Source organism: Syzygium oleosum, unplaced genomic scaffold (assembly GCF_021117445.2).
Source record: "Syzygium oleosum isolate NSW1041296 unplaced genomic scaffold, Sole_v2.1 Sole_v2.56, whole genome shotgun sequence".
Lineage (NCBI taxonomy): Eukaryota > Viridiplantae > Streptophyta > Magnoliopsida > Myrtales > Myrtaceae > Syzygium > Syzygium oleosum.
In genome coordinates this window covers 441819-453933 of record NW_026607540.1, presented here as the reverse complement: position 1 = coordinate 453933, position 12115 = coordinate 441819, and positions in this window count along the sequence as shown.

Here is a 12115-nt window from a genome sequence, read left to right as displayed (position 1 = left end):
TTGATATTATCACAATAAGAGAAGAGAAGAGTTTCTTATTGTTAAGATAGAGTACGTCTTTTAGAATTCGAATTATTAGGAAACGAGGGACATCTTTTACTCTTGAAAGAAACCCCAACTGTCAGCCCTATATAAACTCTGTTACGTAAAGAGAAGGGAGGACGACTATCGTTTCTCAAGACGGGGACGGCCACAATTTAGAGGGGAAAGCGTTTGCTTTCACAAAGGGTGGAAACTCTTTCAAACCTTGAAAGAAGGGCAAAGGGTGTCTGTCTCGAAATATTCACGCTTCACACTCCAATTCCACGCCTTCACTTCTTCAACAGAGCATCATTGAAGCCAAGGCCACGGAGGCTTTCCCCGCACGACCTCCATCCCAACGACGCTGAGGTGGCTCCAGTCTCTGCTGCACTGCGTCTCACATCCGTCTCCATGCTGCACCAGCTGCACCATCTGAACCACACCGACGTAATATGCACTGACGCCAGTTCCTGCAATCTTTGCATGCTCAAATCGATCCCCGAGGAGTGTTGAGCCACCGTGAATTCAGCCCCACCACTAGTCTGGTGAACCTTCCAGCTAGTCCTCTTGAGTTTCTCGGTGCTTTCTTGCAGGTTTACCGGTGCCTTTGTCCACGACCAGCAACGAAATCACCAGCGTACCTACAGTCCAACATCTTGTTGCCGCGACCAGTCAAGCCTCCAGGGAAGCCGACGTCTCCATTACTCCTGAGAAGCCCTGGCGATGCTCTCTCTCGTCCGTGATATTCAACACTGGAGCTTCCTTCACTGGCGTCTCACATATCGAAGAAATAAAGTTGAAGAAGACCAAGGCTGAAGAAGATTGGTGAGCTTGAAAAGAAATACAATAATTTTGGTCAAGTAAGTCCAAGCGGTGGATTTATCTTCCTTTGGATTTTGTACAGAATTGACAATAATGTTATGGGTTTTGTGATCTTACTTTATGCAAGCTAAACAATATTATTTTGGCAAAGAGATCGTGAAGAGTTTGGGCGTGTTCGCTTGGCGCCTACCTCCACGAGAAGCATGAGCTCTGTTCAGTCCCTTCTCTCCTATTTATGCATTTCTTTTCTTTTTTTTTAATGATTGTGATCATATTATGTTTGCGGTTGCTTCCTTTGTGCGGACGAAGCGGGCTTGGCTTTTGGAAGTTACCTTTTTATTCCTCTATGTTTTTCCTTTTTTAATCAGCGACATGATTATAATACCCCACAATTCCTATGTATTTGGATAGTATTCAGCTAGAAGTGATGTAGAAGCAGCCATGATATGCACGTTCACAAAATGATACTTTAGTTAGTCATGATCTTCGCCATCTCTATGGATGTTTTGTTCCATCCATTGAGCTTTTGAGTTTGCCGTAGAGACTGCATTTTTTTTTGTGCTTGCTTCGGCATTTTTGGAAGGTCGGTGTCAAATAATATATCCACTGACGGTTTCATTATGAATATGCAAACTTCAAATTTTCTAGTAATGGTGTGAAATACATTTCGATGTTATCGCAAATGGTAATGATTTTTTGGATTACTTAAGAATTTGAAGTCCACAAATTCAAATCAAACCTTCGTCACCAAATATTCTTTGACCATGATGTTTCAACCTTTTTTAGAATCAATATATAATGTGAAGATCACACATGATCAGAACTTACAACTTTGTGAAGTGCATATCAAATTCTTTTACGTCACTCCCAGTTGAGTATCATCCTATTACATAGAAATTGGGGTGTATATTCTTATATGTCGCAAATTAAAAAAGAGAAATAAAATAAATAGAACACTAAAAGCTAAACTTGAAATCTGAACCTTCTTCGTCCGAATAGTAGTGGAAGCAAACAGCCACAAACATCATATATACCGAGAGAAAGAGGGATAAGTGCCAAAAAAGTCCTAAACCTTTTGCATTGGTGCCAATTTAGTCCTAAACCTTTTGTTATTGCCAATTCAGTCCTAAACCTTTTGCATTGGTGCCAATTTAGTCCTAAACCTTTTTTTGGTGCCAATTCAGTCCTAAACCTTTTAAATTGGTGTCAATTCAGTCCTAAACCTTTTGTTTTTGTGCCAATTTAGTCCTTCCGGTCAATTTTGACCAGAATTTGCTGACGTGGATGCCTGCCGGCCGGCGGCCGGTCACCGGCACCGACATGGACAAATTTAACAATATTTTAATATTTTTTTGAATTTTTATTTTTTTTTCCTTTTTTTTTCTTTTTTTTTTGGCCCCCCTCCTTCCTCTGGCCGGTCGCCGGTCCGACAACCGGCCAGAGGCCAGTGGCCGGTGAGCTCGACCTCGCCGGCCACTGGCGAGGGCGGCGGCCTCGCCCGGCCGGGCGAGCCTCGCCGGCCGGGCGAGCCTCGCCCGACCAAGGCGAGGCTCGAGCCCTCGCCGGAGGCCGCGGCGAGGGCGAGCCTCGCCATGGTCGGGCGAGGCTCGTGCCCTCGCCGGAGGCCGCGGCAAGGGCTGGTCGGGCGAGGCTCGACCTCGCCGGATCCGGTGAGGTCGGGCCTCGCCCTCGCCCGACCATGGCGAGGCTCGCCCTCGCCGCGGCCTCCGGCGAGGGCACGAGCCTCGCCATGGCGAGGTCGAGGCCTCGCCCTCGCCAGTGGCCGGCGAGGTCAAGCTCGTCAGCCACTGGCCTCTGGCTGGTCGCCGGACCGGCGACCGGCCAAAGGAAGGAAGGGGCGGGCCAAAAAAAAAAGTGAAAAAAAAGAAAAAAAGGAAAAAAAATAAAAATTCAAAAAAATATTAAAATATTGTTAAATTTGTCTACGTCAGCGCCACGTCGGCGCCGGTGACCGGCCGCCGGCCGGCAGGCGTCCACGTCAGCAAATTCCGGTCAAAATTGACCGAAAGGACTAAATTGGCACAAAAACAAAAGGTTTAGGACCGAATTGGCATCAATTTAAAAGGTTTAGGACTTAATTGGCACCAAAAAAAGGTTTAGGACTAAACTGGCACCAATGTAAAAGGTTTAGGACTGAATTGGCACCAAAAAAAGGTTTAGGACTAAATTGGCACCAATGCAAAAGGTTTAGGACTTTTTTGGCACTTTTCCCGAGAGAAAGAGGAACTAAACAAGGCTCTTACTTCTCGTGGAGGTAGGTTCCTTCGAGCGAGTGAGTGGTGGATTGTACAGAAGCTTGAAGCCATTGAATATCTCTACGGTGCGACCTTTGGAGTCCGATTCATGGGGGCTCATCTTCACTTCCATAAACTCTTCGGATTTTCTGAAAATTTTTTACTTCATGGATTCTCGATGGGAGAGAGATTGCAGAAGAGGAGAAGGCGCAAAGAGAAATAGTAACGGAGAAAGATTGACGGAGGGTATAGAGTAAAGGTGGAAAGTGGGTCCACTATGTATACGTAACGATTAATGAATGGAGTGGTAGATGGCCAACATGGAAGGACAATCTTATGCAATATTTTTAGATTTTTGTTTGTGTCGAATAAGGAAAATTTAATGACCCCTCACTATACTCTATTCTCCATATTCTATATGACGAGGATCCTATATTTTTCAGAATATCTGCCTTTCGTCTCCCACAAGGTCCCTTGCTATTTTCTTTTTCGTTAATATTTAGCCTTTTCACAGTTTAATTTATTACATGTCTCGACGAATATTTATTTTTCATTTTCCAATTGATTTTAAATTTTGCGATGCTCTCATTTCAATTTTTTCAATTCGTAATCTCACAAAACTTTCACGGTATATGTTCACAAATAAATTCGCATATATGTTCTTTTGAAATGTGGATAATATTATGAGTTTTGATAAGAAAAGGAAAATATACTATTTCTTTAAACTAGATTTTAAACAAACAAGCCTTTGATTTGTAAGAGCAATGTCCGCGAAAATTCTTACCAATTCTTTTTACCGTTTACTACTGCTACTATATTCTTTTGTTCACAATTTATTGCTTTTGTCCTGACTTTTATGACGATTATATTTATATTATATGAAATCTCAGCTCTATTAAAGGTCAATCGTCCAAAAATAATTATCACGGCACATATCCATTTACGTTTAGTCATTTTGAATTGTTTTCATCTTTTAAATAAACTTCGAAAATATTATTTTAAAGACAAATGGAATCCCGAATGTGATCTTCTATTTTGTCCTCTCACTCACTCTGCAGTCCCACGTAACTTTGGGTGGTTCGGTGGAAAAACTGATAATAATACTTGTCTAAACTATTGATGTATCAATGTTCCTGGGAATAGTTATACTAGTTGTCCCAACATTCCCCTTTTTCCCAAACCTTAAAAAAACAAGCAATTTCATTAATAGACTATAAATTAGTATTTAAACGAAAGGACCATGTTTTGAAACTCAATAAGAGTCCTCGTTTTATAATACACTAACTTTTGTCGAATAACTTTAATGTATGAATATTGGTCCACTCTATTTATACTTTATGTGACATAAAAGACATTCTTAAACATCGAAAATCTCACATTCATTTAAATTAAAATTGCACTAGCACCCCCCTCAGTATATTGATATGGTAAACCACACTTTATTGGCCATTAAATACGACCAACTTATTTAAAGGATTGCTTATACTCTGCCGCATCACTTAATACACCGATTTCTTTTGCAAAAGTAAAATTATCTAGCATCCGTGTATTGTAAACTAGTCACGTTGTAGTCTGACTTATAAAAGGAGCTTTAGAGAGGGAGAGGAAGCAGCTTATTTTTTGTCCATGATGCTCTAAAACCACGTTAAATTATAAGCAACTACTTAAGAGGATTTTACGATTCATGCTTCTCATGCTTCTAAAACCACGTTAGATTTCTCCTTCATCAGCTTCTTCGTGGGGAAGTACTTCTAGACCGATTTAGACATACTCGCGAGATGAATCATGCTCAACTGGGAGTTGGGTGTGGAAGAAGATTTTAAGTTAGGGCTTATGCATTTGGCATTGAACGATGAACGATGATATTCTAAAAACCAAAAATGAAAAATCATTTTTTGAGCACGAGAAATTTGTGTAATTCTAATCAAGAAGGTAGGGTCATTTAAGTCCGACCCTGTTTTCATGTCTGAAGGATATGTGGAGTTTTATTAATTCCAAAGTCAAATTTATTGATCCAACAACAATTCGAAAAAGCTAATTCAGATTGCTAAATTTGGATTAATTTGTTTTACCGAAGAATTGACAAAGGGGCAGAGTGCAATTTGAAAATGGAAGGGGTATCCGAGTATTTTTTATCCAAATTGAGGGGGTGTCCAAGTAATGTACTTGGAAACCTTCTGTTATAGGCGATGACTGTTGCCCATTACAAGCTCATCACTCTATTAGGTCATGGAATTCTAATTTATGTCTCAATATGAAAGAATTAAAGAAAAATCGAAAGCGCCAGGGACTTCAGGGCTTACTCAAGGCCATTGGGCCATTGTAGAGCATCATAGAGATATTGCACAGGACCCCAACTCACTCCTTAGCAAACTTGGGCCTCTAGGCAGTAAAGAACCAGCGTGGAGCATAGGCTTGGGCTGCATGTGCCATGTGACACGTTCCTTATTAGGCGTGCCACCACCTGGCACCGATTTGCCCCTTTCTTTGAAGAGTCATTTATTTATTTTTATATTTGTCCAAACTATGATCCCTCAGTTCTCTTTCATCCAATTGACTCGATATTCATGTTTGCGGAAAGCTCGTGACGTGTTCCAAAAAAATTGTCCGCTTTCTAGAAAAGTCTTGCTATTATATGTACAAAGCATTACTTCATCCTGGTCTTATTTGAAGAACTAGTTTTGTTTAAATGTGTTGTGACCCTCCCAAGGTGAACTTGAGGGAGTTTAACGGATTGCTTAAGAGGCGTAAATAACTCTCTTGCAAGATGGCACTTACGCTTCGCAGAAACTCTCTCAAACCCTACCGATGACGAATTGGTTTCTCGTTAATTATTTGATTGCTTATAACTAGAGTTGTCACTAAGGTTAGGAGCCAAGCAAGACACGCGAGATTGCTTACTTCTGTGGACTCAGTTATGCTTAAGAAATGCAATTCTCGTTATGGGTACCTTTTCCTTTTATAAAAGGCTTTGCATGCAATCTTCCCTTTCTTATTTTTTAATTCTTTTCAGAAGAAATGGAAATCTAAATAATCATGTACGGATACTCAAACAAATACAAATCCAATTTAATAATAACAAAGAATGTAACAGTCTGAATTTTCGATCCTTTTCCCGGGATCTATGAAATGAATATTTTGGCCAATGCACTTGTAGTGAAATCTCACCCGGAAATGCGCATTCACGGGATGCTAACCTTAGGGGTAAGGCTATTACGGGATTGAGTTCGCACAACCAAAGAACTCGACCTGGGTTCGATCTTCGACCATATGGATTGACGAGGGAATGTTTTGAGCCAACCGAGACCGATCTACTTGATTGATCGTGTCCAAAGGGCACTAGCGACAGACCCTCGCAATTATATGACAATCGAGGTCGTCTTGGTTCGAGCAAACTTAAACGTGATTTGACTTAGTGTCGGTCATGGGTCGAGAGCGCGTAATCCCAATGAGCCACCCGTTAGCCAGAGATAAGCTAAAGTTGCTATTGCTCGATTTTAGTCATTTCTTGGAATTCGGGCCCGGGAATCGAGAATTTTGAAAGTGACAATTTTGGATGGCCGATGACGTTTTTGGCTTGGCCAACCTTGGGGCCACCCATTTCTGCAAAAAAATGGATTTCGGTCCGGGGCCGGAAAAATTACGGTTTTGCCCCTGTGGGCACCGAGGCTGGATTCGGAGGCCGTTTGAGGTTATTTTTCGCGGCCAAGGTCATTTTGGGGTGGCCACGCACATTTAGAGTGGTTTTGGCCAAAAATTGGAATTTCGACAAAAATTGGAAAAATAATATTATTTTATTCCCGAGACTTTGACGTGGATTTTCGAGGGCTTGCGCGATGAATTTCGCGATTCCGACGCCATATTATGTTGGCCACGCATATATGGAACGCGTATGTGCAAAAATTGGAATTTCGGTTCGGGATCGGAAAATTACGAAAATGCCCCTAGGCCATTTTTGATTAATTCCGAAAATTGGATTTAATTTTGGGATTAACCAAGGTGAGTTAGGCTTAACTCAGGTCTGGTCAACCATGGTTAAGAGCAAATGACCATTCTACCCCTAAATTATTGGATTGGATCAAATTTGGGCCCTTGGATTAGGGGCAAAATTGTCCAATGGGCCTAGATTGTGACACTTGGACTCCACTAAGCTATCTTTGACCCATTTGACCAGATAGTCTTCTCTCTCTCTCTCTCGTGCAGACCCATTCAGCCATATTTTCCCCAGAATTTTCCTCTTCTTCTTCACGTTTCTGGTTCTGCAGTCCCGTTTCTGCCATTTTCGGTACTGTTCACGCCGGAACAGTACCAGCCGGTGCTGCCCCCACCAAGCCAACATCACCAGCAACCATTTCCACCTCTGTGCAGCCACCACAGCCCCAGTTTTTGTCCAAAACAGCCTTGTTTCTCTGTTTTTCTCTTTCCCGGTCTGCAAACAGTACCGCCGGAGCTTCGCCGGAGCTCCGATCGCCGTTCCGTCGACACCCAGCCGTCCAGCCTCGCCGTACGTCTCCGTCCAGCACAGTCCGTACAGTGTCCGTACGGTCACTGTTCACACGCCCCGTACGGATCACTGTTCACGCCGGACCGTCGGACGCCGCGGCTGTCACCGGCACCTCGCCGGCCACCGTCCCAGCCCTGTCCGTACGGTGTCCGTACGAAAGCACTGTTCACGCCGTCCGTACGGTGCACTGTTCACGCCGTCCGTACGTCGCCGGCAACGCCGCTCCCGTTGCTGCCGTTGTCCCGACCCGTTCTGTGTCGCCTTTTTGAGTAAGTGTTTTCCCCAAATGTCATTTAGGACCTCGGGTATTTCTAGACTCGTTTAGTATTCGGTTTAAGTGATTTTAGGGACTGTTAGTGGTTATTTCGTGGCTGTCTTCGGGACTAAATTAGGGGCTGAATGTTTGGAGGTTGTGGGCTGATTGGGTGACGAAATTCGTGGTTTAGGAATGCTGAGTTAGGGCGGTGATGTCGAGGATCGATCGGGAATTAAATGGGTGATTAATTGGAAATGTATTGGTTTGATTGGGTTTATCGGATTAATTGTGTAGTTTGCTGTCATTGGCTTGTTCTAGTTTGTGATTGGGCCGAATGTGATGTGGCGCTATGCCGTGTGTGTGGCCGTGAGGTGTGGTGGCGTGGACATGTGAATGTGCATTGAGTTCGTGTGCCGAGTGTGGGTGATCATGTGGTGTCCGTGTGATGAGAATGCGTGTTTGTGAAGTGTACGTGAGATGTGAATTTGGTGTGTGGCTATAAATGTGTGAGGCGTGTATGTTTGGCCGTGCGTGTGCTGGTTGTGTGTAAGTGTGGTTTGAGTGGAACGAGGATATGGAAATGTGAGATTGGTTGGAAAGGATCCGTCCCGAGGCGTGTACGTTTACGCGGGACGATGCCGTCCCCGACGAGGTGACGATGCCGGCCCGACGGGGTGTCGATGCCCGACGTGGTCGAAGACCGTTGGCCCGATGCGTTTTACGCGGCACGGTAGAAGGAAAGTGTGTGTAGGATTCCGTCCGAGGCGTGTACGTTTACGCGGGACGATGCCGTCCCTGACGAGGTGACGATGCCCGGCCCGACGGGGTGACGATGCCTGACGAGGTCAGAAGACCGTTGGCCTGATGCGTTTTACGCGGGCGCGGTAGTGGTGGAAAGGTTGAGAATGAGTGGGATTTGGCAAGACAAGCGAGAGGATTGTGGAAAGTGACGCATGGTGTGAGTAGCGTGCGAGTGTGTTTGTATCGCGTGATGTGATGCTTAATTATGGGGTAGAAACTGCTAGGCACGGTATGGGACGTGCCCAAGTGGTTTCTGTCTTATAATTGAGGCACGCGCGCGTCTGTGATTCCTTGCTGTGATGTGTTGGCTGTGTTATTGTCTAACGTGCAGGAACGTGCGTGATGGATTCCAGGTAGGGTCGCATGTGATTGTTAGTTTGGCCGATCGTTGTGTGTTATGTGTGTTTTCGTCTGGCGGTACGTGAGTGCCTACGTGGGGTTTGGGGTTGTACACTTATTGAGATTCGTCTCACGGTTGTATAACCGCCACTTTGACCCCGGCCCCTAAACCCAGGGAAGTGCGCCTTTTCTTTTGGAAGTCCGGGAGCTGTGTTGGTGCCCAGTGGAGGCTGCAGGAGAGTTCCGAGTTTCAAGCCGGAAATTGACGAGCGGTGGACGAGGGCGATCCTTAGGTTTTTCCCTAGGGTTTTAGGGGTTGTGTAAATCGGGTTGACCCATAGGGAAGTTAAGTTAACCAGACCTCGATCTTTTGTTTAAACGGTGACTGAGGATGTTAGTCTGTATTTATGTCTGGAATATGATGTTTGTATATTTGGTGTTGTATGAATATGTGGTTGCTGGATTGTTCTGTTGTTCTACCCCGTTGTCGTCATTATTTGTCCGGGGTTTTGTTATTCGCTTCCGCATGTGGCTCTGATGTTTGGGTTGGGTCGGCGACGTTCCTGGGACGTCGCATCATTTCGACCGGAGCAGGGGATGCCGCGAGCTCGTTGGGGTTCGGGGCGTGACAAAGAAAGTACAAGGTGAGGAAAGAAATAACCCAAACCATAACGGGCAACACTGTACAACATCTCGTTATTAAGTTTCGGGATAGGATTTCCGTGAGCTATGCATAAAAATTAACGTGCACTAAAGTAAATAATAAATATGAGTTTCCTGGTGACAAAGATCATACTACACTAGATGAAACCAGATTAATAATGAATTAACTAATCTTGCGATGCAATAATCATCTAATATCAATCTAGATTTTTTATTGTGTATTTATGATTTCCTTTCATTACTAATATGATTTAATCTAAGTGCTTGTGAATAAAACAAGAGCTAATCGAATGCTTATGAACTAAGTAAAGCTATACGCATGAGCAAAACGGTAAAAAGATCCAATCTTTTTGGGTGGGATGAAGGCGCGGGTAAAGGCCAACACTACGTAAAAACCACAATGAGAATACTTTCAAAAACTGCAAATAATAAGCTACACACATACTAAATTTGATGTAAATGCAATTCTAATGCAACGAAAACATGCTGGATATAGCAAAATCATGCAGACAAACAACGAGGCCACTCCGGGATACTTCAAGGGGCCGAACATGGACGGAACATACTCGGTCCAATACCATCATGCGAAGGGAACAACTAGGCATCATAATTCATCCCTAGACATAGCGAATTGCGTGTCAAAGTAGTATGAGAAACGAATCCTACACCTTTTTGACTCTCAAGCTTTTTCTTCCACTCACCGTTCTTTAATCTTGTCTGATTCTGATTTTCCATTACTTTCCAACTCACTCAAATCTTCCTTTTAGATTCCCCAGCCACCGAAAGGCATCCCCCCCTTGAAGCTTACGATCGGTTTTACTTTTCAAAAGAGAACCACCGAATTCTTTTCTCATTCTGTCTCCAAAGCTCACCGACAGATTGTCCCTAATCAATCACCAAATGACCCGCTTTCTATTTTACCCCTCTTATCTCATCCCTAGCCAGCTCACTTGACCCAATCAATCTCCCGCGATCGTGGAGTTGGGTCCAATTGCGCTATCATGAAATTGAACCTAACTACTACGAATATGGAGTTGTGAATTCTTGCTCATCTCACATGTCGAGCCGTTCATCGGGCTGATTAAAATGAAGAAGTTCGTGGTCGAGCCCCTGTTCTATTCGACGCAAACATGCTTTGTTTAATTCAAATTCATTGTGCATAAACACGAATGTGTCTATTGTTTGAATGCATAGAAATGTAATAAAAGATGCAAGTGCAAGACTAAGCTAAACATATGTTTTTGTTTGAGGATCCAATCGCACTGCTATTGACGTACTCGATTCTTAGTTTTCTCATAAAGTGAATGAAAAGTGTCCCAGCAAAAATTTATGTATCAACGCAAGGTTAGAGGTATAAACTCTCAAAAACGGACTCTTTTGACATTTGGGGAGGAATGTTGTGATTATCTGACTATTAGTAAGCATTGTTGTCATATGTACATAAGATCGTTTAAGTAGTCATGTGTTAAATTATTACTTAGTAAAAAGGAAACCACTCAGAGACTGGGGATGCCATTTCGAGGAAGCCAGCAAAGTTTTTCTTTATTAGCGAGCCTATGGCCAGAGCACAAGAATCCACCACCCCAAAGTTGTTTCTCCACTACTTTTGTCGGCCACAAAGAAGCTTGTGTCAATCAGAGAACTGGAATAACGCAGTGGCGAAAATAAAGTCCATGTGTCCACACCTATTAACAATGCTTTTATAAAGTTCTAATACTATTAATAGATTTGATATTATTTTTTGCCGTTACACTTGATCGTGCATGTAATTATATATCTCTTGAGTAGTCATGCGGCAAAACAACTTCTCGGAGGCTGGGGATGAAATTTCGAGGAAGGCCACCAAAGTTGTTTTATAAGCGAGCCTATATAACCTAGATCACGAGAATCCACCGCACTAGAGTTGTTTGTCGGTTCAAGCAATAATTTTTGCGGTAATCGCTGGACAAATTCCTCTTACACCTATTATTAGAACATAGGATACGAATCGGAACTCACTCTTAGCCCACAATCCAAAAACTGATTATCATCTTTTAATCATCTATTATAAACGATGGATTGGGACACGGTTTAAAATCTGACACGCTTGCACAACTTCGATCATCCCCCTCGTTTCAAATTTTTTTTCTATGAAGCTGGTCTACCATTGATTATTGGATCATAAACATTAGATACGATGAGTTTCATGCAAGATACACCGCTTGAACAATTGAGATTTAATGGATCGAGCTTAGACATGTGATATTATTAGTGGTACAGTTATCTATTGAATAGAATAATTGAGTGAACTTAGTGCATAAACAAAATTGACGATTCAGATTAGTTTACTACATATATTTTCATTTAATAATATGTTACTCATCAGAACCTAATAATTGCCTCAACGTTGGACTTTTGGTTGTGTCATATGGCACTCTTATATGAGAGCTTAAAATTGTCCCAACTCCTAAGCCA